This window comes from Balearica regulorum, chromosome 3 (assembly GCF_011004875.1).
Source record: "Balearica regulorum gibbericeps isolate bBalReg1 chromosome 3, bBalReg1.pri, whole genome shotgun sequence".
NCBI lineage: Eukaryota > Metazoa > Chordata > Aves > Gruiformes > Gruidae > Balearica > Balearica regulorum.
The window spans coordinates 122,758,589-122,784,465 of NC_046186.1; positions in this window are offsets into that span (position 1 = coordinate 122,758,589).

Below are 25,877 nucleotides of genomic sequence, written 5' to 3' on the forward strand. Positions count from 1 at the left end.
AGAGTAGCAAAACTGAACTTTTGAATCTCCTCTTCTCATGCCATTCATAGGTGGGCGGTGGCAAGTCCTCTCTACAGCAAAGCTTTGGTGTTCGCACTGATGCAGCGACAACTATTTCTGCACTGCTCGGGGTGCTTGCTGCTGCAGCACGCCCTGGGTCCGGGTGCGGGGTTAGCGAGCGTAAGCAGGTTGGTTTTTTTTTAGCCCGGATCCTTTCCCTGATCGTGTTCGCCACATCGTTGCACGCCTGCTTGTGCTGTCTTAATGCGCTTGTGGAGCTCCGGTGTGTGTTGCTTCATTGCTGATTAGGCAGATGGGCTGATACGAGACCAGTCCCTGGAGTGCTGCTTCCATACCAGTGATTTAGCTGTGTAACTCTCTGTAACGAAGCTTATTGAGGATGGCAGCCTGGGCTGTCCCGTGGAATTCGAGATATGTTATTTTGTTCTGAGGACGTTTTTAAAGGATTTTAATTATGTGCATGGTTAATAAATGTCATGCTGTCCATCTTCAGTCATGCATACACATGCAGTGTGCTGCTCAGGTACCCGCTGGCCCGTAGTGAGGATGATGTGCAGCCATATTTGCGGCATATAATTACATGGCTTGCTTTTGGGGCAAGCACAGGAAGGGACTGTTCCCGCTACCCCTAACAGTCCCCACATGACACAGTGGTGGTGTTTAACATGGCAGGCAGCTAAAACAACCGCACAGCTGTTCGCTCTCGCCCCTCCCGCCACTGGGATGGGGGAGAGAATTGGGAAGAAAAAAAAAACAACTCATGGGCTGAGATAAAGACAGTTTAATATGACAGAAAAGGAAGAGAATAATAATAATAACAATAATAATGATAAAAGAATATACGAAACAAGTGATGCACAGCACAATTGCTCACCACCCACAGACCATTGATGCCCAGCTAGTTCCCCAGCTGTGGTCTAAACTCCTGGCCAGCTTCCTCCAAGTTATACACTGAGCATGACATCATATCGTATGGAATATCCTTTTGGCCAGTTTGGGTCACCTGTCCTGGCTGTGTCCCCTCCCAGCTTCTTGTGCACCCCCGGCATCCCCGCTGATGGGGCAGGATGAGAAGCCAAAAACTCCTTGACTTTAGTGTAAATGTTGCCTAACAACAAAAAAAATTATCAGTGTGTTATCAACATTATTCTCATCCTCAGTCCAAACCACAGCACTGTACCTGCTACCAGAAAGAAAATTAACTCTATCCCAGCTGAAACTAGGACACAGACCAGTGCACAGAGTATGTGATTCTTTAATGTATCTGCAGCTGAGAATGGAAGCTGCTGCTGCCCTCTCTGTGGTCAATTAATCTGTTTTAATTTGCTCTGACATAAAATTAGTTTTCCCCCCATCTTATTCCCTCATGTAAAGCAGGGATAGAGATTGTTACTGTAGAAAACTGAGGTGTCAGGAGGTAGATTTTAGATCTGAAAGACGAGGGAAAAGGGATCATTCTGTTTGGGTTTTGCAAGGCTATTTGTTGAACAAGCCATTGGCTACTTTTCTCAGTTCCTGCGGTGGTGGCTCCTGAGGAGGTTTAGCATGTTGAGGTAGAAGTGTGCCTTCCTAGTGGTTTGCATCAGATATGTCCAGATTGCCACGGCAAATGCCCGCTCTAGCAGCACAGGGGAATGGGTGAGTCACAAAACTCTCGCTGCTTACTTTTAGGATTGTAATTCTTCCTCCACTTAGGAAAAAACTCTTTCCATTGCACCCTACTTGAGGAACACACCTTGGAGAGTCCTCGGATTTGGCTTCAACACAGTGGGGCATCAGTCCAGAACTTCCTGTACAATCACACAAGAGCTGCACTAATACATGTTTCTCCTTCAAAATTTGTATTTATCTTTCTGTACTTTCTGTTTTGGTGGGGGGTTTTTTTGTGTTGTTTTTTTTTTTTCTTTCTGTTTTTCATTGACCACCGGCTATGACCATATGGCTTCTCTGCTGTTTTCCTCTGTGTCTTCTACCCTCGTGCTCTGAACATATTATAATGTTCGTGAGACATTTTAATATCAGTTCTGGTCTTGCCTAGCAGCATAAAACATATTGTGTATTTGCATTTTTTAGTTTAATCATTATCTTAATATTTTTGGGCAGTAGCCACAAAATCTTTTTCTCTGTCTCATCTCATCTTTAAAGCAACAGTTCATGCTTCTCCCTACCATACCCAAACTGTTATGCTTGCTTTAAAACCATAGCTGACTGGTTTTGAAAGAGGAGATGACAGTAAACGTGTTTGTAAGATGTTTCAGAAGCTCCTGTGTTACTCCAGTCATCTTTGGAGCAGGCCTTCAACATTGACATTTATTAGTCAGAGAGCGCTATCAGACTCTAGCTAAGGACACCTGGAAACGTAACTCCTACGGAGGGATGATCTGGCATTAAACAAGTTCTGAAGATTAAAGTAATCCTGGGAAGCCTTGAATTAGCAGGAAAGCCCTCCATCTTTTGCACTCTGGCTACAGCAGACTTGTTGCTTTTTTTTTTTTTTTTTTTTTTTTTTAATGTCAGTTATATCTTAGGTGATATAGCCCAGAGAGGAAGTGTCGCCATGACCAGAAATCCCTTCTTTTTTCAAATCCAGTTTGACTTTTCTGGTCTTGGGACTACATTCAGTCCTGATGCAACTGGCATTAATTTGGGTGTAGTTAAACCAATTGTGCCTGGGCTGGGTTTGGTCCTGAATGTCAAACTCAGTCTTAGCATCTTGGGATTACCTCATGATCTCCTTTGTAATCCTTTTACAAACATATTTTCTTTTCAGCTCATGACAAACCTAATTAGTGGTGTTTTCAGTAGATATGAATACCTATATTGAATGTCTTTTTTCAAATACAGATTTGCCATGACCTAACATTAATTTGACCTTCCATAGCATTTCCTAGGAAAGTATTTTGCTCACACTGATTAATCAAACTTCATAGCATTTACTACGTAAGTAAAAATTTGTTATCCCCAGGTTAGAAACAAAAAGGCTGATGGTCAGAAATTTTTTTTCAAAATTACTTCAAGATTGAAAAATACAGCTAAACTGTCCTGACTTTTAGATCTCTGCCATATTCCAAGACCTCTGCCTTGGCACAGGTATTATCTGGATGTTTTCCTTACTGACATTCCTATTCTCCACTAGCACATCCCCATAGTCTTTCCCTTGTTTGTCTTCCCTTAATCTTCCGCCTTAAATATTCCAAAGCATTTGCCTTTACTGTCCTGCCAAAGTCTGAGAAAGGGATAAAATCATAGACCCTGCGCCAGCTGGCGGCTCAGCTGTTGGGAAAGCGTGAGTACTCTGGAGTCTGAGGAAACACCTCATGATGTCTAAAATGGTCAAAATAGGTATTTGTTCAGAGAGATCCTCTTCAGCAAAGGAAGTGCCTACCTCCACCTGGTTCCTCTGAGGCAAAAATTGACGTGCCTTTTCTTTGGAAACACCTTTAAAAATGCAAGGATAGGACTGGGGAAGGAACCAGCTGCAGTGACATTTTCAGTGCTTTGCATTAATCTAGATTTTTTTCCCCAGTTGGGGCAAGATGTAAGCTGTAAAAGGGGGAAGATAATGCTAGTAGTTGCCTGAACTGCATTTGCGGACATGTGGGGTACACAAACCTGCAAAATGGCTTGCTGCAGGGCATAAACCTGCCTCTTCTTGCCCCGTGATGCCAGCGTAATGCGATGCTGAGATTCCTAACACCAATACCAAAATTGCTGCATCTTATCTTCTAACATTCACACCAAAATCTGTTGCAATAGCCACCAAATGCAATGAACCTCTTTCTTTGCCTTTTTAGATGTTACTCACTGTTCTTTGGTCGTAAGTTCTTATTTAGAGAGAGATCTGGTTTCAATTATTTAGATAAAAGATGCTGGGTAGAATTACAAACCAGACAAGCTAGGCTGACTTGTCACAATCTTTTAAGATTGCTTTTTTTTTTTTCCTTTTTTGAGGAATCTTAATTTTTCTCCCTTAGAGAAAATGATTCATAATCATAAATAAGTGCTTGGAAAATGTCACCTCAAGGTAGTACAGATGAGGCCTTCCAGGCTTATGAAGCTATAGAGGAGTTAGCTAATGTGACATTTTTTTCTTTGCTCATTTGTTTTCTCTTTGTGGAACAAGGGCTCCTGCTTCACTCAAAATGAGAGAAGAGCATTTTAACCAGCTATATGGAGAAAACAGAAATGTTCAGTTTTGCTTAGATATTCCATCTCTGGATTTTGTATACTCTCCATGATAATCTACAATCAAAACAAATTATAGTTTTCCTCTCTTATGTATTTGAGAGGTTTTTCTTTTCCACATCCACCCTCTTAAAACTGAACAAGCCTCCTGTTCAGATCATATGACTGTTTGGATTATGAAAGATGCTTCTTCATGGATTATGAACTTGCTTTAAACGTCTTCCTTTTCTGTAACACAATTCTAACTCCTTAGCTCGCTCTCCTGCCGCCAGAAACTCTTATTTTGTATCTTCAGTGAAATATACTGAATTAAGAATAGGTTTTTCTTCTCATTTGTTTTTATTTGTATGTGCTGACAGTAATTGTTTTCTAAGGGTTTGATTCAAAGGCTATATAAATCAGTGGAATTTGGATTACAAATCACAGAAAACAGGACTGGAAGGGATACCAAGAGATCCATTGATCCAAACAAGACCTACTGTATCTATTTAGTTTCTGACATTTGCTTCTCTAATCTCTCTTAAAGATCTCCAGTCACTATTTTTACTCTTAAAAGAATTTCCTAGCACCCAACTGATTTTCCCTTTCTGACCATTATTTCTTGTCCTGTCCAATGCGGTCAGAGAGAACAAAGCAGTTCCCTTTCTCTCGGAAGGAGTCCTCAGTACACTTGAAGACTTCTTTCCTATATCCCTCAGTTTCTCTTCTTGAGGATCAACACCCCCATTCATTTGTTTGTCATGCATGGTTTATATTTCTGTCATGTGAGTTCCAGCTTTTGGATGTCTGTCTCGACTCCTGGCACCCAAAACTGGATGCAGAAGTCCACCTCACACCTACCAGTGCTGACTATAGAGAGAGGTCTCAGTGCTGGGGAGAAGCCACACAAAGGGCAAGTGGTCTTGGACATGACAGCAGACAGCCAGCACAGCATAGGTGGCTTGGGGCTTTTCTTCTTGGTCTACTCAGAGCTGCTGCTTCAGATTAAGGCTTATCTAAATTATGCCAGAAGCAATCAGTCATGTTAAAATATTCCAGAAGCTAAAGACTGCCTGTGTGTGGGAAACTTAGCCACGTGCTTTATAGTGTTGGCCAAGGGAGATGGTATAGGGCCTTCTGACACCTGGGAATTTGTCTGCTGATTAGATCTTTCACTGGTGGAGCATAAAATACTCCCCCCGCAATGTATTTTCTGTAACTTAGTTGTTGATAGCCTGGAAATATCTTAGTGCTATCCCTTAAGCACTTCTAAGGGAATGTTCATCACCTGTTTTTCTTCAAATGACTTCAGAAAGACCAAAGGGGAGCTGACATGACAAATCATAGGGTAAAACAGATTATTAGAAGCAAGGAGGCGTCCTTCAAGATGCTGAAGTTGTATGTTCAAGAAAGAAAAGGGAGGACAAGGCTCACAAATCTTTAGGAGCCTTTTGAAGGAGTCCCCAGGCAAATGAACAAAGAGATTTGGGTGATATGGTCCTCAGGGAATTCACAAAGGCCTTTGAAAAAGTGCTTCACCCAAGGGTCTTACAGGAAATAACCTCCATAAGTTTCTCACATGGGTAAATAATTGTTTAAAAGATGAGAAACAACGGAGAGGAACAGGGAGGTCATTTCCACAGCAGAGCCTTGCAGAGGGCTGTGCTACAGCCCATATTGTGTAGTATTTTCACAAATGTTCTAAAAAACCCAGGGTGAACAATAAGACGACAAGTTTGGATGTGATGCCAACTTATTCAAGACAACAACGGTGAGGGCTGGCTGCAAAGAACCGAGGAAGTGCCTTTTCATACCGTGTCCCTGAGCAATAAAGTGGGAGATGAAATTCAGTGTGGATATAAGAGAGGTGGGGTGAAAGTCCCAGCATTGCATTGATGATGATGAGCATGGAATTGAATACTATCACTCGGGGAAAAAAGATGCGGTTATAACATTGTGCTTTGAAAGCATCACCTCAGTGCTTAGTATTTGTTAAAAAAAAAAAAAAAGCAGACTTACTGTTAGGAGCTATTAGTAAAGTAATACAAAACAAAAGAGACACAAAAGAGGAGACACTCTTCAGCACTTTAGACATCCATGCTTTGCCCACATCTTGAATACTTGGTTCAGTTCCAACCCTTCAGACACAGCAGGAGTGGAAAAGGCATGGAAAATGAGTGATTAGAGTCAGAGAGTGGCTTTGTATGAATAATCATAAAATAGTCTAGAAGTCTTTAGCCTGAAAAAGAGATGAGGGGATATGTCGGGGTTGTAAAATGATAACTGCTAGCATCGAGATGAAGAACAGGGAACGATGGTTCATTGTTTCTTCTAACGCAAGAGTAAAGGAACATCAAATAAAGCTATCGAGTGATGCGTCAGAGCAAACCAAAGGAGTTGCTGCTTCATGGCATGCATAGCAAACACAAGGAACTCCTTTCTGCAGGATGTTGTGGATGCTGAAAACTTTCAGATGTTTAGAAGTGGCTGCTCAGATTTATGGGAGAAAAAAAAGGTATCAAGGGCTGTTATATGCAAAGACAGTCTCTCTGGCTCAGAAAATCCGTGCACTTCAAATTGCTAAAGGCTGGGAGGGTGTTGAGGGAAGTAGTATTGTATGGGCTGGTTCTGTTCTCCTCTTCCCTGGGTATCTGCTGTTTGTGACTGTCAGAGACAAGTCACTGGATCCGCCTTTGGTCTCATACGATGCTGCTGCTGTTCACTCTGTCTTTCTTACAGATGTTCAGCCACTGTGGCTCTTACTAGTTTTAATGGATTGTTTTCAGTGGTCAAAGCAAATTGTCCAGTTACTCTCAAAGAAATCCAACCAGGATAATGAGAGCTAGCAATTTCAGGACTGTAGCAATATAACCTAGAAGTAAAAGAATAAAATAATGCTGCAAAAGACTCAGTCCCCTTTAAAGGAGTAGTAGGAGGGGGGAAAAAAAATGCACCTAAACAGTCATATATCAGAGCGGCATGTAAAATGTCCAGCTGAGGAGTGTTATTAATGAAGTGGTGAACTTTAAGTCCATGCATAACATGCCTCCAGTAGGAAGGTTCTTATTTCCAATGCCTGGGGTAATCTAGCAAAATCCTAGCCGTATCTTTAATGAACAAGGTAGGCTATCAATCAACATGGAGATGACACAAGCATTTCATACAAAAACAAAACCCAAACCACCCCCCACCCCCTGCAAAATCAAGGCCACTGCGATGCCTCCCAAGGCTGGCCGTCCTCATCAGGCAAGCAAAGAGTCGTGAATCTGCATGTGACTGTTAAAGGCAGAGCTGCTACTAAGTAGGTGGTAGTTATTTTTAGCAACTAGTTTAAATTGTTCCAATATTGAATCTGCACCGTGCAGGGGTAACATCTTTAAAATGCAATTCTATGGTAGGTGGCAACAATCAAGCTGAATTACTGACATTGTAAGGAAATGAAAAGTCAAACTGCTGACCATGTGTATTTTATGGTATTTAATTAAAAGTAGATAACATGGTGTGAATGAACCACAAATCAGATAAAAATGGCAGTATATTCTCATATTTAACACATATTTGACTTGTGGTTGCTTGACAATTTACCAGAACAGGTCTATGACGGTCTCCAAATATAAAATCAGGAGTGTAATTAAAAATACTGCAGGGAAGAAGCAATATTCAGTTCAACCCTGAACTACGTTAATCACAGCCACAGCTGTATCACTTCCATTCCCTTTAACAAGAGCCTCATTTCTTTTTTTTTTTTTTTTTAATAAAGGAGGAAAAAATCAGAGTGTCAGGTTTAAAAAGTTCAATGTGCGGTATGCGGGGCGGGAAAAAGGGGGTAGCAGAGGTGGAGCACTGGACAGCCGGTTTCTGAGGAGCTGTGGTGCCTCAGCTTGGGGCTGTGCTGTGGCCAAGGCTGTGCACCAGGACCGCGGCCCCTCTCCCGCCTTGGACACAGGCTCATGCCGTGACCTTGAGGGATTCATTTACTGCAGCCTGTGCCACAGCTCCTTCCCTCGTAAAGCAGAGCTATCCTTGATTTCTCTCCTTATTCCTCTGTTTGACTAATAACCAGGAGAGCGGAGCCCTGATCTCATCCGGGCACTTCTGTGATTATCCCACTGTTACAGGGGCATTCAGCTCAGCTCTTCTTCCACACTAACCTAGACACGTGTGCTGCGTGCTTGCTGCCGCTGGGCTACAGCAAGCAAGGAAACACAAGTTGGACTTGGGCTCCCACCAGCTTTTTTTTGTTACTTCTCTCATTGAATTGCACCCTGAATTTGTGAGGCTTTGCTGGGCGCACACGGTGGTGTTACCGGTGTTCCCCAGTCCTGCGGGGATGTTGCTCTCGCAGCCTGATGAACAAGAGGTGGTATCATGCGCCTTTTCACTAGAATTTAGATAAAAAGTCTCAAGTTCTTGTCATTCCAGCTGAAGACACAGCTCTTGGAGAATGAGTGTTTAGTCTTTTCTAGTTTGATGTCGGTCAGCACAGCTTTCAGTCAAAATAAAGTTAGTTAGGCTCTCCATTCAAAGGGAGAGGAGGGAAAAAGGGAGCTCAGGCTTCCCATGCTCACTTGTAGTATCCTCACTAGGTATTGCCTGCCAACTTCTCAGCTTCAATCTCCCCCCCACCCCATGGTTACAAAATGCTGTTTTCTGCTGTTGATTTTCCCCACCTGTCTGTATTGTCTCCTTGTTTTCACCAGTGTCCAAATGTGTTGCAGTGTGACCAACTGCAGAGGAAGGAAAAACCTCCTCTGCAGGTCAGCGTGAGAAGTTTTTCCAGGTGACTCCATCTCCTGGGACTCACTGGGAATCGGAGGCTAAAAACAAGGCAAAATGAATTCATCCACATCCAATTTGAAAAAATATAATCTTTTGGTACTTCTTGCAACCGGACAGTTGAGTTTTGCATTTTTATTTTCAGTGTATCATTGTACTACTGGGGCTCCCTATGGCATCCAGCGATTTGTGCACAAAGGAGCTGTGTTTGGGACAAGGACTAAACAACCTCCTCTCTTTCGGTGAAAGAATTCATGAAAGGATTTCCATGTTGCAATTCCCATTTCCCCCTCTCTTTGGTGGGTTACAGCTGATTAGGAGAGAGTGGGATTTAGGTTCTGGCAGCAGAATCCTATCGTCTAAATCTCACTGCTATTATTTTTTACTGTGGGAAACATTAGTTGACATGCAATTGCAGTAATACCCGCTAGTCTCCACAGACATTATTTATTCATTTGGAAAAGGCTGTTGTCTCCTTCAGTTTTGTGCGGAGTTTCAGAATTTCAAAGACTCTTTTGGTGAGATTTTCTTGCACTGTGTACAGTATAATTCAATATTTCTTGTCCCTCTATTGCAAAGCTAATTGTAGCACTATTTGTTAACTCGGGAATTGGGCTATTTCTTATCTCTTTTTAAAATCAGACTTTTTAGCTTATTCTTGACTTCACTGTCTTGTAGCCTGAGTGAGTGTAATGCAACACAATGGACTTGCAGGTAATCAATAAAAGCTTTGGAGGTCAGAGATGGCATTTGACAAACTTACACTCATGATTAAATATTCTGCTGAAGGAAATACTGAGCGGTTTTTTAAAAGGTAAACTCAGAGTTACCCTGATGAATTTGAGGTTAGTATTCTGTGCTGCCACGTAGAGGAGCTGGCTCTGGAGTCCCTTTTTGGGCCAACAGGGTCACTGCTTGCTCCACAGACTGCCTGCAGCCTGCTCCTGTTGCAGTCAATGGGATGCTCCTTTTGACTTCAGTGAAGTGAAGGTCTCACCAATTTTAGGGATCTAACCAAGCCAGCTGGGTTAGGAGCCTTGACACCCTGATCTCCCTTAGCTACTCAGTGGAGAGAAATTATTAAATAAAATCTCTAGGGATGATGGCTTTTTTTAAGAAACAGCTAGGTGCAAGTTGGATTGTAACAGGTTGCGCTAGTACAGCTATATGTATGTGATGGGCAGGATTGACATTAGAGTAGACTTAGTCATCAAAATGTTCCTGCCAAGCACTAGCAGTTAGAGAAAATTGTTGTGTACCTGGAGCAGAACTTCTGGTTCTGTTTTTCTGAGAAGAAACTTGTTAATGCACACTGGGCGATGCACACCAAAACTGCCTTGTGCTGTCAGTAAGGAAAATTTGGGGGATTTGCTTCGAAGTTGCACGAGCGCTCTGAAACAAGATGCTAAGTGCCAGTGTCCTTTCTGTCACTGCAGGGGCACAGCGTGGTCTCATAAAATCTAGTTGTCCTCACGTGCAGACGGTGCTGCCCCTGCTCGGGTACTGCTGCTAGTTTGCATGCTGCCATTTGGTGGGAAGCTGGGAGATGGTTTTGCATGTTGATAGCTTAACTGAGAAGCTGTAAATTGAATGTATTTGAGCTTTAATTCTGTGAGTAGTGCAACCATGAGGACACAGGTCCTGCTGGAAGGGCAACAGGTGACTACTGAAGAAGGTACTAGAGCAGCATCCAAGTATTTGGCAAAGGTAATGGGGAAGTGTGGCATGGTAGCAACAGTAGGAAGCAGCAGCAGGAGGTGATGTTGGGAAAACTTTCTTGTTCCAGAATTTAACTTCATGAATTTTCCAAAGTCAGTTGTAGGCACTTTTGGGAAGTGATATTTGGGTGACAGTAGAGTGAGTATATTTGTGGCATGGCATCCCAGTATGCCACTGAGCAGCTTGTCTCGGTGGAAGTAAAATGTGAGAGAAGTACATCATTTTGCACTGAAAACATTTCAAAAGGACATGAGCCAACAGAGTCATAAAACTTCTCTCTCCAGATGTTCTCCCCACAGCCATTAAAATAGGTGGTCTTAATATTAACTTTCTGATCTTCAGTGTGCTACCTTCCCAAAAGCCAGCAACAAAACACGTGATTAAATGTGTGCGCAGACGAGTCTTCGTGCTGGGCTAGCGGGAGTGGGGGGCATACTGACATCTCGTTTAGTTTGCCACTTCGTTTCCCTGCAACAAAACTAGCAGGCTACCTGCCGTACCTTGTTTGCAATCTGCATGCAGTAGAAGGCTTCAAAGATCTTAAGGAAATGCATTTCAAATGTTCCTCCTGTTATAAAGCATGCAGCCAGCGCAGTCATCCAACCATGACAGAGAAATCCGTAAAAACGAAGATAGGCTGGTGTAAATCAAGAAGTGAGGGTTGAATCCTGAGAGTTTTGCAACTGCAAAAAGTGTCATATCCAACAGAACACAATATATAATGAGTATATACCGCATCGGTTACAAGAGCATGACAAATGGCCTTGCAAGCACAACACAGGCTTCATTTATACTGTTTCCTCTCTGAGGTAGGATGGTAACTCCATAATGTCTCCAATTTTTTGTTGCTTTGGTGAACCTCCTCCGCTGAGAGGAGAGACAGCTGAGTATGTTACACTTGTGTTCTCTCAGGTATAATATACAAGATCCGTAATAATTCAATAACATGAAAGCTCGGCTCTAGTGTTTGTTGGAAAGGATTTACTTTGCTTTCATTGGGATAATTACAACCGATTGTAATAAGCAGGGATATAAACTCTTGATCTTTGCTCTGCTTTCAGAGCTGCAGACTGCAGGTTACATGCAAGTTGAGGACAATTACAAGTTAGTTCAAAGTCTGGAGACTTCACAAAAGGCATGGGATGGTGACTCCATTTAGTAAACCATAATTTGACATTTTTTATTTTCCATTGCTCATAATAGCTCTGAAAGTTTTACTTGCACAGGCGGTTTCTGGATTCCAGGGCAGGGCAAACGCGTTTTGCAGTATAACTTGTAAATCCCATCCCAAACTACCATGGCAAGGGTCCTGATGAGAGCTCATCACACCTTCCTGCTGACCTGCATGTTGCTTTGATAAATAGCCAAAGTGAGGTGAGCACGTACCAAGTTTCTGGACCTTTGTGCTACGTACCAGCCAGTCAATAGGCATGTTGGGAAATAAGTGACATGAGAAAGTAAAATTTCCTGGCAAAAATGGGCGCTCCCCATGGAGGCAGGAATTAGCTGAGTTTCAGGCATCTCAATTATTTCATGGATGGAGCCTGGTATGACTTTTTCTGAATAACGTAACTGCAGACAAGCTGCAGCTCTGGGAGGACAGCAGGCTCTTCCCCACCCAGTGTCCTCTCAGCTGCCTCGGCTCCCACAAATCTGTAGGAGCGGTCAGTCTTCGAGAACAACGATGTTCAGAAATCCTAGTATCTCTGACTGCTTTCTGGCAGCCTCTTGCTTCCCTGAATTGGCTGGGATATGGTATCCTCTGTTTTCCCTGACACTGCAAACAGGTTGAAATGATAGATGAAAGGGGAGCGGGATGGAGCTGTGAGTTAATGCATTAGCCTTTCACTGCTGGAGTCCAGGGTTCAGAGCCTTCCTTTGAGCAAATGTGAAAATGGGTTTAACAGTTTCTTTCTAAATCCTTAGTGGACATTTGGCAATATCATAAAACCACTGCACAATTTGGAAAAGAAAAGCCCAAGACTCTGGAACAGGAAATCTGTCGCGGAATGGAGCTGAGGTGGAAGGCAGAGAGGCGTGGAGAAACTTGCGCAACACCTTCATCTAGGTATTTCTAATAAGCCCACGCTTGTTATACACCAAGTGCACCCACTAATTAAGGAATAAGAAGAAAAAAAGATAGTTGAAAAGCCTGACTAGTTTCTCTCTGGGAAATGCATTAGACAATTGGAAAGTACATGTAGTCCTATTATTCAAGTTAATTTACACTCGCTCTCCTAGTCCACCACAAGAATTTATGAACCTGGAAGAGCTATAAGTCCCTTAACAAAGTAAACAAACTGTAACTCAGTCTTGTGTTCTTCCAGAGGCCCACCACCTAAGGGTTTGGGTGGTTTTTTTGGTTTTGGGTTTGGGGTTTTTTTTAACTAAAGGTGAAGAGATGATTCAGTATGTAGCGCTGTGTCTCTTTTCTCAGGGGCAAACAATTCACATTACTGGAATTAGACTATTAGAATAGACTTCAAATGCACAGTGAACCTTGGCAAATAAAATCCACCAGCCTTCAGCTATGACTTGTCTTTGCACGTATGAGGCGTCTCGATAGAGAAGGTAGCACCAGGCCGCTGTGCTCTTTGCAAGTGGCTCAGCCTTTTCCGAGCGGCAGTGTGGCTCCCCTCCCCCAGGCCTGACAAATTCAGAGCAACAACAGCCAGAAGATTAAGCAAGTGTAACTAAAACTATTCTTATGTCAGGCCCCTATTTTAATCTCCTCCAAACGATCTGAAGCAGACTCGTTAGTCCGTACAACGTATCGTCTCCTTCTGAACGTGTGAGGCACTTAAAGAAAGTTTTTCGCACTATATACCAGACGACCTTGATGTGATAGACTGCGGGGTTTTGTGACACTGCACACTCAGTGCTATTCAACACTTTGCCTGAAAGGGAGGAAGGAATGGATTTATTGACTTGTGACTTTGACTCAGGCCTGTGTATCAGGACTGTTATTATGTGGAATGATTAGGCTGCAGTGTCAGGGACAAGTTAAACTAGAACAACAAAGGACCTCCTTAACCTTTACCTGGACACAAGGCCATTCATAATGACTTGCATGGTTTGGAAAACTAAGTATATCTTGCAGCACTCAATACTTCTGCAGCTACAGCAAATGAACGGAAATGGAAAAGATGGATTGCTGAAGGAGATGAAATGTAATTCAATTCTGCATAGTCCTGTTTAGAATACCGAGTTCAGGTCCGTGTCAAAAAGTGGCAAAGGTATCATCATTTTCTACGGAGTAAAGCAGGAATTTTAAAACTGGATACAATAGATATCCACCCACAAAAGTTCTATTTTTTCAGGTGGTATAACAAATAATGCTGTCCCCGGAGGAACTTTCCTCATATGAAGCATACGTGAAACCATTATTAGTGCTAATAATAGCCAGGTGCTAAATGTGAAGAGAAGATCTTCAAATGGCAAGGGGAGTCACTCCCACAAAGCCATTGGTGATTATGGTGACTATACTCACGTATCTCTATCACTGTGTGCGAGGAACCGAATATCTCTTTAGTAGCTAGTGCTGCATGAGATTTCTGATGTGATAGTCCATTTGTGGTTTTATATTAGATTCAAAATATTGCTCTCCTTTTCTTAATGGTTATTATCAGACCACATTATGAATGAGTCAGTGGATTTTGGATGGCTGAGATCTCGCCCCTGGTCAAGCTGATGATAATTTTGCCTCTGGTTTCAGGAGGTGCCAAATCAGGGCTCAGCGATTTGCAGGGCTGAGTGCTCGTCTCTGTGCGTTGCCTGGTTTGAGAGTGCTTGCGCCTTCCAGGCTCCTCTCCTTCCCGACAGTGTTTATTGCTGATATCCAATTGTGGGATCCCAGGCAATTTCCCATTTGTGAAGCATGGCAAAGGCCCTTCTTCCAGGAAGCGGTTGTATGAGCCATTATAAAAATGTCTGCAGAAAGAAAATAAGCAGTATATGATATGAGAGTTGTAGTTATGCAAAATAAAGTGCCTTAGCGGGGATATGAACGAGCACGCTGCATGGGGAAAGAGAGGCCAGTTTCTGATGAGATGCATTTGATCTCTCCAGTACTGTATGAACTTCTGAACTCAGTGCTCCCAAGTGTCCCTAAGTTGCGGAGCTTGGGAAACCATAACTAGCATCTTGTCTTTGCTCCTGTCTAGCACAGGCCCCCAAAAGCTACCGGATAAAGAGAATTCTTCTTCTTTTCTACCTTGATGTATATGATGAGTGGGAATTTGTGTTTCAAGCTAAACATACCTGCTAGGTTTGAAAACAGCTGCAGTATTGCATCTGACATTTTTTTTTAAGTGCTCAGTGAAGCACACCATTTTCATGCGGGCTTATATCTTTATAGCAAGGTTTGCATTTGGCTTGGTGCCCCAAAAAGCATCGTTACGTTTATTCTTCCCTTCTACTCTACTCTCTGGTTTTCCTCTGAGCACAAAAAAAGCCAAATATCACCCAAAATCTTTAGACAGTCCAGCACTGATGAAGCCACCCCTCCCAGGGCCAAGGTCAGCTCACCATGTCGCATCCCCAGAAGATTTCAGCTGCTTCCTGCAGCGTCCTGGTTAGACCATTTTCTGTGACCATAAATGCTGGATCTGTTTTAGGGGTCTGTTTGTCAACTAAGAAACAAACCCTTTGGAGAGACTGGTTCTCTTTCTCTCTGCTGAGCAAATAGCTCTTCCTTTCACAGAAACGAGGTGTGGTGAACCTAAGGCAAGTCTCTATTTCACTTCAGAGTTTGGGTTTGGGTTTGTTGGGTTTTTTTTTTTTTTATCCTAATGAATTCAGTCAAACAAAATTGCAGCATGTCTTCTGTTAAAAGGTGTTTGCTACATTTCATGGGTGTGAATTAATTTAACGATAGCTGCATTTCCCTGGTGCTATTACAAAATAATACTAGTTTTTGTGATGGCAGCATCAAAAGCCAGTCATGGATAGAACACTGTATACGTGCTAGAAATAAAATTAACAATAAGAAATGAAAGAATCTCTGGGTGAACCAGATTAATATTAGAGATCGACAAACCAGAATAGCTGAAGTTTATTTTGAATTTTCCACTTCTTACCTGAACTCAGGTCTTCTAAACTAGAAGTTTCAAAGAAATAGTCTTTCTCTTCAGGTTGTGGAACGTTGTACTTGTAGCTGGTATTTATCTGTAGTTACTCTCAGAGGTTTGGGGTTTGGGTTTTTTTACTATTGCATTCATTTTTGCTACACAGGAGTTTTACTGCTCCTTTTTATCACCCCTAAATTGGTTTGTTGAAAATATTACCATCGTATGTTGTCTTTGCCTTTTGAGCTGGTTTTGTGCAGGTTCTCTAACATCAGGGAAATACAAGGGTTTACTGTATAAGTCTTTATTAACTACTCAGTCCCTTGTTTAGCCTGTGAGTGACAGTGAGTTTTCCTTTGTCATTCACATGCTGCTTTCATTTTGTCATATCAATATTGCAGCAAATTAATTAACTCCTCTTCATTTTTTTTGTTCATTTAAATCAGAGGGCAGGCTGTCTAGGATTTCTGTAGGAGACAGGAGGAAAGGGCACCCTTGTGCTACTCCCAACTCTGGGACTAAGCATGCTTACGGGTAAAATCACCTGGAACAAATTTTGCCTCCCATCTCCCAAAATGTGGGCTTCAGATGTGAGGGCCTCTTTTTCTAAGAGGCAGGATTTGAAGGTGCTGTGTAGGATATCACATGTAAGGGCACCACAGGGCCTTAGGTATGGTAGGTTTCCAGGAGCAGGATCCTTCTTATTGTTGAAGAGGCCAACAACTCACCTTTTGTTCAAAACAGAGTAAAGGACATTTTATCTTGAACAATTATGGTCTCCTAAAATTACAGGCATCTAACAAGAAGGCAGAACCTAACATCACACACAAGAGCCAACAGGGCTGTTCAAAGAGGACGAGAGAGGTGCAACATGTCCAAAATAACTCTGTAAAAGGAAGGGCTTTACGAGATAGCTGCCAATGTTTCTTGCAGATAGTGCATGGAATGGGTTGTTTTACACAGAACCATACAAGATTTATGCAGAAAGACAGTTTAGTGTTTGCATCTTTGTTTTTCTTCCTTCTTTTAAGTACTGAAAATTTTAAAAGAGTAAACCTGCCGTAATATTTTTAAGGGAATTATATTTTTACTGATAGCTCTTCAACTGTGATGAAGTTTTCCAGTGCTGTGGTTGCCCTGCAAGAGACTGTAGCCAAGCAGAAAGGGGAGTTCCTTTACAGTTTTGGTTCTCTTAGGATCAGGCATCTACTTCCAAAAGCCAGCGGTCTCTGCAGGCACCAAAAGATCAGCAACCTCCAAATGATTTCAGAGAAATCACTGTTTTGTGTCAGAAGAGGCTAGAGGGGATGTTCAGAGCAGCATATTAAATATAAAGCAGATAAAGCATCCCACACTTGCTAGGGTTGGCAGATTCCTTTCTCCTGTTTTGTTCCCAGTTAAACATTGCATGTTTGTGACTGACTCGAAGTGCACTGGACATACTTTTTGTTTAAAAGAGATTACGAACAGAAGCCAACAGAGTGAAGGAGAGGAAAGATGTAATCAAAGGAACTACTGAGGGAAGCTGAAGGAAGGAGGAAAAGTCAATACACAAGGAGGAAGATATTGAAAAGAGCAAACATTTTTAAGCAAGAGAGATGCACAGGTACTGACTGGCTGTAGGTGTCTGGAGCTGCTCGGGTGGGAAAGCTGATCCCTAAATGCATTTGCCAGCCTTTGGGGTCCCCTGGCAGCCACACTAATGGCTGCAGGTTGAATCTGCCTGAGGTCGTGCTGGCTACTAAAATCCCCAAATTCTGGCATCTAGCGATCACGAGAGTACAAGTTTAGGAGGAAGGATATAGGATTAGTTACGTGAGTGTTATACAACCAATGACATTATCTGGTTGTTTAAGACATCAGCATAGCTCTTTCCAAACTGATCAGGTAATAACCCACTAAGGTGGTTGTGGCCTGGCTATATGCTGAGTCTGGCTGAGCCACTGGCTGCAGACTGGACTCACTGGGTACTACAGTAGCAGAAGTTAGTATCTTTAGAGTACCACCTCGTTCTGACATCTAACATAGGACACTGAGATGGAAGGGACCTTTAGAAGGTCATCATGTGTATCCCTCCACGCTAAGGCAACATCTCCTGCACCTCTAGCAGGAGAAACTCTACATGGCTCTTGCCAATCTCTTCCAGAGCTTCGCTGTTCTTGCTTTTGAAAGACTTTTCCTAATATGTGGCTCGAATCTTCTTTGCTGCCAGATTTTTCTTGTCCTTTTGGTCATGGGCATGGAAAACAGATTGTTCCCTTCGTCTTTGCTGCAGCCTTTTATGCACTGGAAGACTGTTATCATGTCTCCCCCCAGTCTTCTCTTTAGAGCAAACAACCCCACTGTGTTCAATCTTTCCTCACAAGTCATGGTTTTTAGACCTCTGATTGTTCTCCTCCCTTTTCTCTGAACTCTCTCCAATTGGGCCATGCCTTTCGTGAAGCGCGATGCCTGCAGGATAACACAATGCCTCGGGTGAGGCCTCCCTGGCACTCAGCAAAGTGCAAGCGTTGCTTTATGAGTCTTGCAGACTCTACTTCTGTTTAAACATCGCAGTATGGCATTTGCCTTTTTCTCAGCTGCATACTATTGTCGATGTACGTTCAGCCTGTGATCCACAGCCCCCGGTCCTCTGGTTTCTTTTCTGTGGAGCTGCTATCCTGGCAATTGTTCCCTCTTCGCTGCTTGTGTAGGTTAATGCACAGGGTAGATGGAGCAAACACGTACTCCATCTTCCCCTGCCGCCCAAATCCACTTAATGTCAATTTTACGCTTTTCCTACTTAATATAGAGTCCATGTGTTGAGGGAGTGTTGAATATCAAATGGATGGGAAGAGGTCTTTATTAAAATAACAAGGATAGAATAACATGGCAGGTATACAGCAGCAGGGAGTAGTACATAGGTTTGGGTAGTAAAACATTGGACTTTGCTCTCATTAATGGTTCTTCCTTTGAAAATCGAAAGCACTTAAATCGAAAACAAATGTAAAATCCTACTTATTTGTTTAGCAATTCTGGGTGATTTCCTCAAGCTGATGTGTCTCTTGCACTTTGTATTTTTTTCTTTTTGAAGGTAAGGCATGCTCACTGTTTCTTTGGGCTGGAGACTGCTTTCTGTGCGACATGAGGAGGTCTGCTCCTCCCCAGTGCTGGTCCAGGACTGGACAATACAGATGACAGGGAAGAAGAACAATTATCTGGAGGTTTTGGCATAAATTATTACTGGCCCTCCAAGCAGGTCGTTCCTTGGCTCCTTCTTAGTAGTTTTACCAAAATAGGTTGTTTATCTCAAAACCTTCTCTGATAGTTGTGGAGTATGCTTGGAAACAGGAGATACATCTATCTATAGTTTACTGTAAGCAGAGGGATATGTTTAAGGGTAATTTTTTGTGTGTGCTCCCCAGCCAGAGAACATGAGGGTTCAGCTTCAAGGTGCCTGACTGAGGCAATGGCTCCTACCAGGGGAGTCAGCCCATCAAAATGTTGCTTTCTCTGGCAGAATAATGGAGATCTGGTACAGCACCTTCTAATTTTTCAAACAGCACAAAGTGCCATTCCAAATTAACCAGCACACCTCCACCTTAATTTTTCATTTTACTTAACCTCTCTGTGTCTGTTTCCCCATCTGTAAAACTAAGATAATACTTACCTACCTCACAGGGATGTTATGAGGATTAATTAATTGATGTTTGTACAGCGCTTTGAATATGCAAAGCGCTATATGTGCTAAGTATTATTATTTAGTTTAAATGCAGCTGAACAGGTTTTGAATGCTGGGAGAGAGCTCTGTCACTGACACCAATCTATCACAATGTGGCTAATGACACAGCTTTGGGAACCGGGCAGACAATTTTCTTATTCTGTGCCATAATTAGCCAATATCAATAACAACAAAAAAAAAGAAACCCACCCAAAAACCTTTGCAAGAATTGGAGGGTTTGACCACTACAGGATCACTGCAGAAATTCCAATCCAAATACCTCACAGTAGGATCAACCAGTAGCAAATGGATCATCCTCAAAAATCACCCAGCTCAGATGGGACTTAAGAGTATCCGTAGAGCTGGAAGAACGCTGTAGTGCCCTATGGAAAAAGTAGAGTGTTGTCTGACATCAGAGCATGAATGAATATGAACAAAATATTTAGGGGGGGGTCTTTCTGTTCAGAGCAGCATCCAGCCCAGCTTGTGCAGACATAGCAAAGAGCAGCACCTGCCCCCCTGCATGCGTGCAAAGGGTCTCCGAGCCGGTATTTGTTACGGTATGTTAATAAGCGATGGTAGCCCCAGCAGCAAAGGGGGCTGTCTAGCTGGCGATACAAAAGGCTAGTTAAGAACTGGTAATATGGGGTGTGTATATATGCACTGGGGGAGAGGAACTTCTTCCAATAAATACAAGGAGATACTCTATAATTTTTCTCTTGGCCACAGATTTATTTCAGTTTTAGTAGTTCTTATTCAAATTCATCAGGGGTAATTAATGAAAGATATAGGCAGGCCAGCACACACCTAGGATCCTCTGTTTGTAGCTTGAATTATGTTGAGCTGTTTGGTCTATTGGTTCACTACCTCAAGCCTAGTGCAGTATTGTCATCCTTTGCTTTACAACACAGTCATTATATCCCTAAACCACATTGTGATACACTGTGGCTTCTGTTTACGACTCCCGAAACTCCCACTCCATATATCACCTGCCATAAAACCCATCAAACTGCTGCTAGTAAAATGGTGCACAGTGGTCTAAGTAGGAGCCAGGCAAATTGTGTGATACCCTACTGTGGTTAATGAGAGTGAAAATGTGGTTAGGATTTTATTCAGGCGATGTTCATTTGCAGGGCCATTGTAGTGAGGTGGCAAAGAAAAGAGTCTTTTGTTAACCTGAATGACAATATATTTTCTATTGTATGAAGTAGCTGAATGCAGAGTTTGCCAAGTTATACATCAATTGTAAATAAGTCAAACTGTGACCTTGAATGGCTACATTTTTATTGCTTGGGGGTCTTGAAAACTAATTAATACACTGAGATGTTATAGCGACCATATGAAACCTGTTACCGGAATTTAAACCATTGCAGAGCAGTTCAGAGCAGTCGTTGACAACTGCAAAAATATAAAATTAATCTAGATGTGTGTGTCAGGAAGATTTCTTTTTTTCTTATTTTCTGTTAGAGAGCTGTTGGGATGGATATGCTATGCAATTGTCTAGAGTTGTAGGGGAAGCAGAAATTCTGGCGGAGGTGTGGTCAGTGCTGTAGATCCTGAAAGATGACACCGAGCCCTGCTCCAGCTGGGTAGTGAAGGCTGCTCCCGATTTAACCAGCACTTTAACCCCTGAGGCCAACTCAACTGCATCCCAATGCGGTTTTGGGCTGCACCTGAGATATAAACCTTTCCCTCTCCTCCGTTCAGCCCTGGTTTACAGAGGGAGAAGATCTGGGCATGTGGGACCAGCAGCTGGGACCAGCTTATGGTCAAGGTGAGCATGGGGACACTGCAGTAGCTCGTGCCACATGATGTAGAGGTGGCTGATGGGGCCATAGGAGAGTCAAAGCTCTCAATAGTAGGCTTTGTGCCCTCCTGGAGCAAATAGATAGAAGTTTAATTTCACAGTCCAAAGGGAGACCGTAGTTCCACAAGATGCTTAAGCATTTATGCAATCTTAAATATATTAAAAAAAAAAAAAAAGCCACTGAGGTCAATGCAACTTCTCACATGCTTAACACTAAATATGTGATAAAAAAACCCCTCCTTGTTAAATCGTGAGTGGTGTAAAGATTGTACAAGCAAGTGTCAGTTGATTAGTTTCCACAGTCCACATCATGTTTCTGCTTGTAGTTGTCTCATTCATTAAAGCGCAATGTAGTTTTTGGTTTGTAGTTGTTCCCCCCCCCTCTATTTTTAATTACAAGACCACATCTTCAGTGCTATAGCTTGCAGACAGGGGAGCTGAGTTTTACTTTAGATTGAAATTTTACATACAATTTGCCTTAGGTAAAAAGTTGATTTCCCCTCCTCAGCCAACAGAAAGTAAATTAAGGAAGGCGTGTATAACAAAACCAAAATTTTGTAGCTGTGTTGTGTGTTTTTTTGATTGTTTCTGCTGTTGTACAAAAAATTACATTAAATTAAAAAGGCCTATTTATAAAACAAACATTTTGTAGGCAAAAAGGAAATGCAGCCATAATAAAATTGTCAGTCTCAGCGGAATGACTGTATTGTACTGGGCTTTCGAAGAAAATCAGGCTGGCTCCTTCAGAGGAAATCTGATTTCAATTTAAGAGTCTTATTGAGGAAAACAGCACCACAAAAGGGGAAATTAAACCATAAAAAGTGCATTAAGATGATGTTAAGGATCTAACTTACCACCACAAAAAACAAAGCGATCTGAAGTTGAGATAGAAACTTTATCCTTAGCGCATCCTCCTGTGTCAAAGTATTGCAGATGCCACCAGAAGCGGTGGGAGGGCACAGGAGGTGTGCACAAGCTGCAGCGAGCTGTGCTGCGGGGTCGTTAAGGTTAAGAAAGAAACTATGTAAAAATTGTACGTTCTCACGTCACAGATCATCTCTGATGTGAATTCTGAGTCATAGGTGCTTAATCCACCGAATGAAAGAAGTTTTTAGTGCTTTTTTCCCCCCTCAGCTAGCTTAGTGGAACCTGTACAGCCATAGAGAGCGAGCTGGATTATTCTGAGGCTCACACACCACCAAGAGATTAGTTAATGAAAGCTCTGGTCTTGCAGTCACTTCTAAGGGTGTGGAGATGCATTGATTTCAAGGAGAAGCAGTTCAGTTCAGCAGTGGGACTTCCTATCCATAGGGATTAGCCTGAGAGCTCTTTCCAGAAGGATTTTGTTTTTCAAAGCTGAATAGCGTGAAAATCTTAAAGAAACCAGAAGACATGTTAATTTGATACTTCTGTGGCATACAAGTGTCTTTAGAATGGCTAATTTTATGCAGGTGTGGCTACAGGTGAGCTTTGGATGGGTTCAAGATCATGTATGTTCTGTTGAAGCACAAGCTGTAGATGAAAAATTAGCTGGGGAGCGACTGTGTTGATGGTTAGGTCCATGGAGAAGAATTTCTCTCCTCTTTCCCATCCTCGGGGGAATGTGTCCATCTGCCAGGATGGTCATTTAGTCTGTAAGGCACTTATCTCCTCACCAGGCAGATACAGTCCGAGGGTGCCATCAAGGCTCTTCCTCGGTGGACCTGCTGGGGTGGAAGCAAGTGCTCTGCCACATGTGAAAATCCTAATTACTTTGTGGTACCTTTATAATGCATTTCTCTGAGTTAGCACTATTACAGCCTGGGGAGTTCAAAGTCCGCCTCCAAATGTGGGAGGGAATGAAGGTGACCTGTCCCCGGCTCCAGCGTAGCATCGCACTGTGCACCGTACGTGGGAGCAAAAGCAGCTAGCCTTTATGTTGGGTTAGCACTGCTGTTACCGATACCTCTGTGGTCCTGTTGGTTGCTTGTGGAAGTCCTTCCCCAAGCATTTTTCATTCCCGAGGAATGCTGCTTATCAGAGTTATATATGTTCACTTTTTGAGCATCCCAGCTGGCTCACACAGGAGGGAAGTGTTATTTGTTTTGTTTTGAGGAAACCAAGGCATAAAGGGATCAGGTGGCATGAGATTGTGAGGTGCTGCTGGGCATCCCTTAACTGCATGGGCCACCTTATCCAGCTAGCTCAAAATGCTTGCTGCAACTTGGGAAATACAAAAGTGCCTTCATGAAACAGCTGCTGGGAAGGGTTTAGGTGTCATAGTTTTTGCCATGAAGCAGAGAAGCAGATGGTGACTTCCTAAGATCTCTTCATACTTTAAAAATGCTTTCAGTAGTATTAGATTTTATCCAGATTTTGACCTGGAGCATACCTGTTCTAGCTAGGTGTATCATACATATTTCATGTGGAAAAGGAGAAAACAGGTAAATGGGTAAAAAAGGCAAACTGAAATAAAGACATCATTCCCTTGGAGTGCAAGATGATGGGACGGATTTGCGTAGGGATTGGCTTCAGAGGTGCCCACAGGCTCCGTGGGATTGGGGAGCTCTGATCCTGTGTCTGCACCACCAGCGATGCAGCTTGCCTGTGTCAGCGGTCTCTCCTCCATGTGCTTGGTGCAGCAGGGAAGCCGGTGTCTCATCCTCTTCTGTCCCAACACATCTGATCCTTAAAAATAGGGACCTGCAGCCTGAGGTCACTGTGGGAGTCAGACTCCCTAGATGTCAAAGGGACTTCTGGCAGAGGGAGAACTGGAGAGTTTGGTAGAGCATTTGTGCATCTAGAAATTGGAGGAAGTTTTGACGAGAGCAAGTATAAGCAAAAATAAATAAAACATAAACATAACCCCCTAAACTGAAACATATTCATGCATTTACAATCATCAAAATCCCAGGTTAGGCAGATGAAAGAGATTTCAGTGTGTTACAAGTCATAGCAATAATAGCCTTGGGACATTGGCTGGTCTATTCTATTATGTAGAAGTCTCGCAGCCTTGTAATGGTTCCACAGATTAAGAAGTGCTATGTTACCAGCTCTAAATATTTCTTTAAATTAAGACTTTCTGCTTCTAACCGAAATCTCCGCTGAATATGATGGTATAATAGGGTGCCCTGTTCCATCTGTGTAAATAACACAGAGAGATTTTCTCTTGTTGAAATACCTGCGTTCAAAAAAATGCAGCAATAACTTGAGACTTCAAAGGTCTAACTTCAAAAGATTTCTTGCATTCTGCTTGACGGGACAGCATCTTATGCACACATGCTTTTTCACTGCTAAATGCCTTAATAATGAGCTTGGGTTCAGATTTTGTGAATCAGAGCCAAGTAACTCTGTTTTATTATATTTGCTGGGAAATGAACTAGCTCTGGGTAATTAGGAGAGCAATTTTATTAGCATCTATTTCATAAAGATTGTTTTTTAATCAGAGTCAGAACTTACTAGAAATGATTCTTTTATTTTTATTGCATGGGTCTCTTGAATGGTACAGGCCGCCGTGGGTCTTAACCCATAGCAAACTCTGCACACTGAAGGCAGCAGTATCACTATTAATCTGTAACAATGATATAAAATAACCCTAGGATGGTAGTCCCCTAAATAACACTGCAGAAGCTAATAATTGCTGTAGTGTGGTTTACTGCATGATGCCACCCTAGGGCTAAATTATAACTGTCCATGCATTCGTGCACCATAAAGAAGACAGGGCACAAGGAACCCGCTTTCCTCTGCATCTCAAGCCATGCCATGCAGAAGCAACGAGGAGCCATCTCAAGGCCACGAGGAGAGCTGGAGGACAAGTTAGGAGCGGGGCGTAGGGGTACAGAGGCAACGTAGGGACCAGGAGAGAAGATTTTGGTTCGATTCTGTACTTGGTTTTAATTTCCTGTAAGGAGGACTTGACATGCAATTTGTGATGGTGCTGGGAGAAGAAGTGGTGGTGTGAGGAAAGACCAGCAGAACACCTTTCCTCTTTCTGGAGGTGCTTTCATAGAAAAGGGAAATGCCACTGTACACAGCGAAGGGCAAATAACTGATTGCTGGTTCACTGACCAAACTGGGGAAAAAAAAATAATAAAACAATCAGGCTTAAAGCCTGATTATGTTATGGGAAAAGCCATAACAAAGCCTCTGTTTTGTCAGAGAAGCAGGAAGACAAGAGAGATTTTTATTTAGCTGAATGAAAAGTTTTGCCTTCATTTCAAACCTCTCATTAAATAATGTTGGTAAATTTCTAGGCACAAAAGGTTACTTTGAAATGAAAAATCAAACCACTGCTTTTTGAAAGTATTTTCAGAAAACATTTTGAGTTTTCTGAATATTTTAAAGTTTTCAAAATTACGTTATGAACTTAACCTGAAATTGCAAATATTTTTGGTTCCTTGAAAACTGATTTTTTTGGTGAATGAAAGAATAATGACTTTAAGATATACTTAGCTGCAAGCGTCTGCACATCACAGGTAGTAGGTGGGCCTTGTGGTGCTTTTGACTTGGAGCTCTGTGGTCACTGCTGAGCAGAGAGGACTTGGCCATGACAGATCCTGGGGCTGGGACACATGCAGATCCAGGAGACTAATAAAGATAGGTGTCTTCTGGAAAATTTATACTCGTACTTCTGTTCTCATCTCAG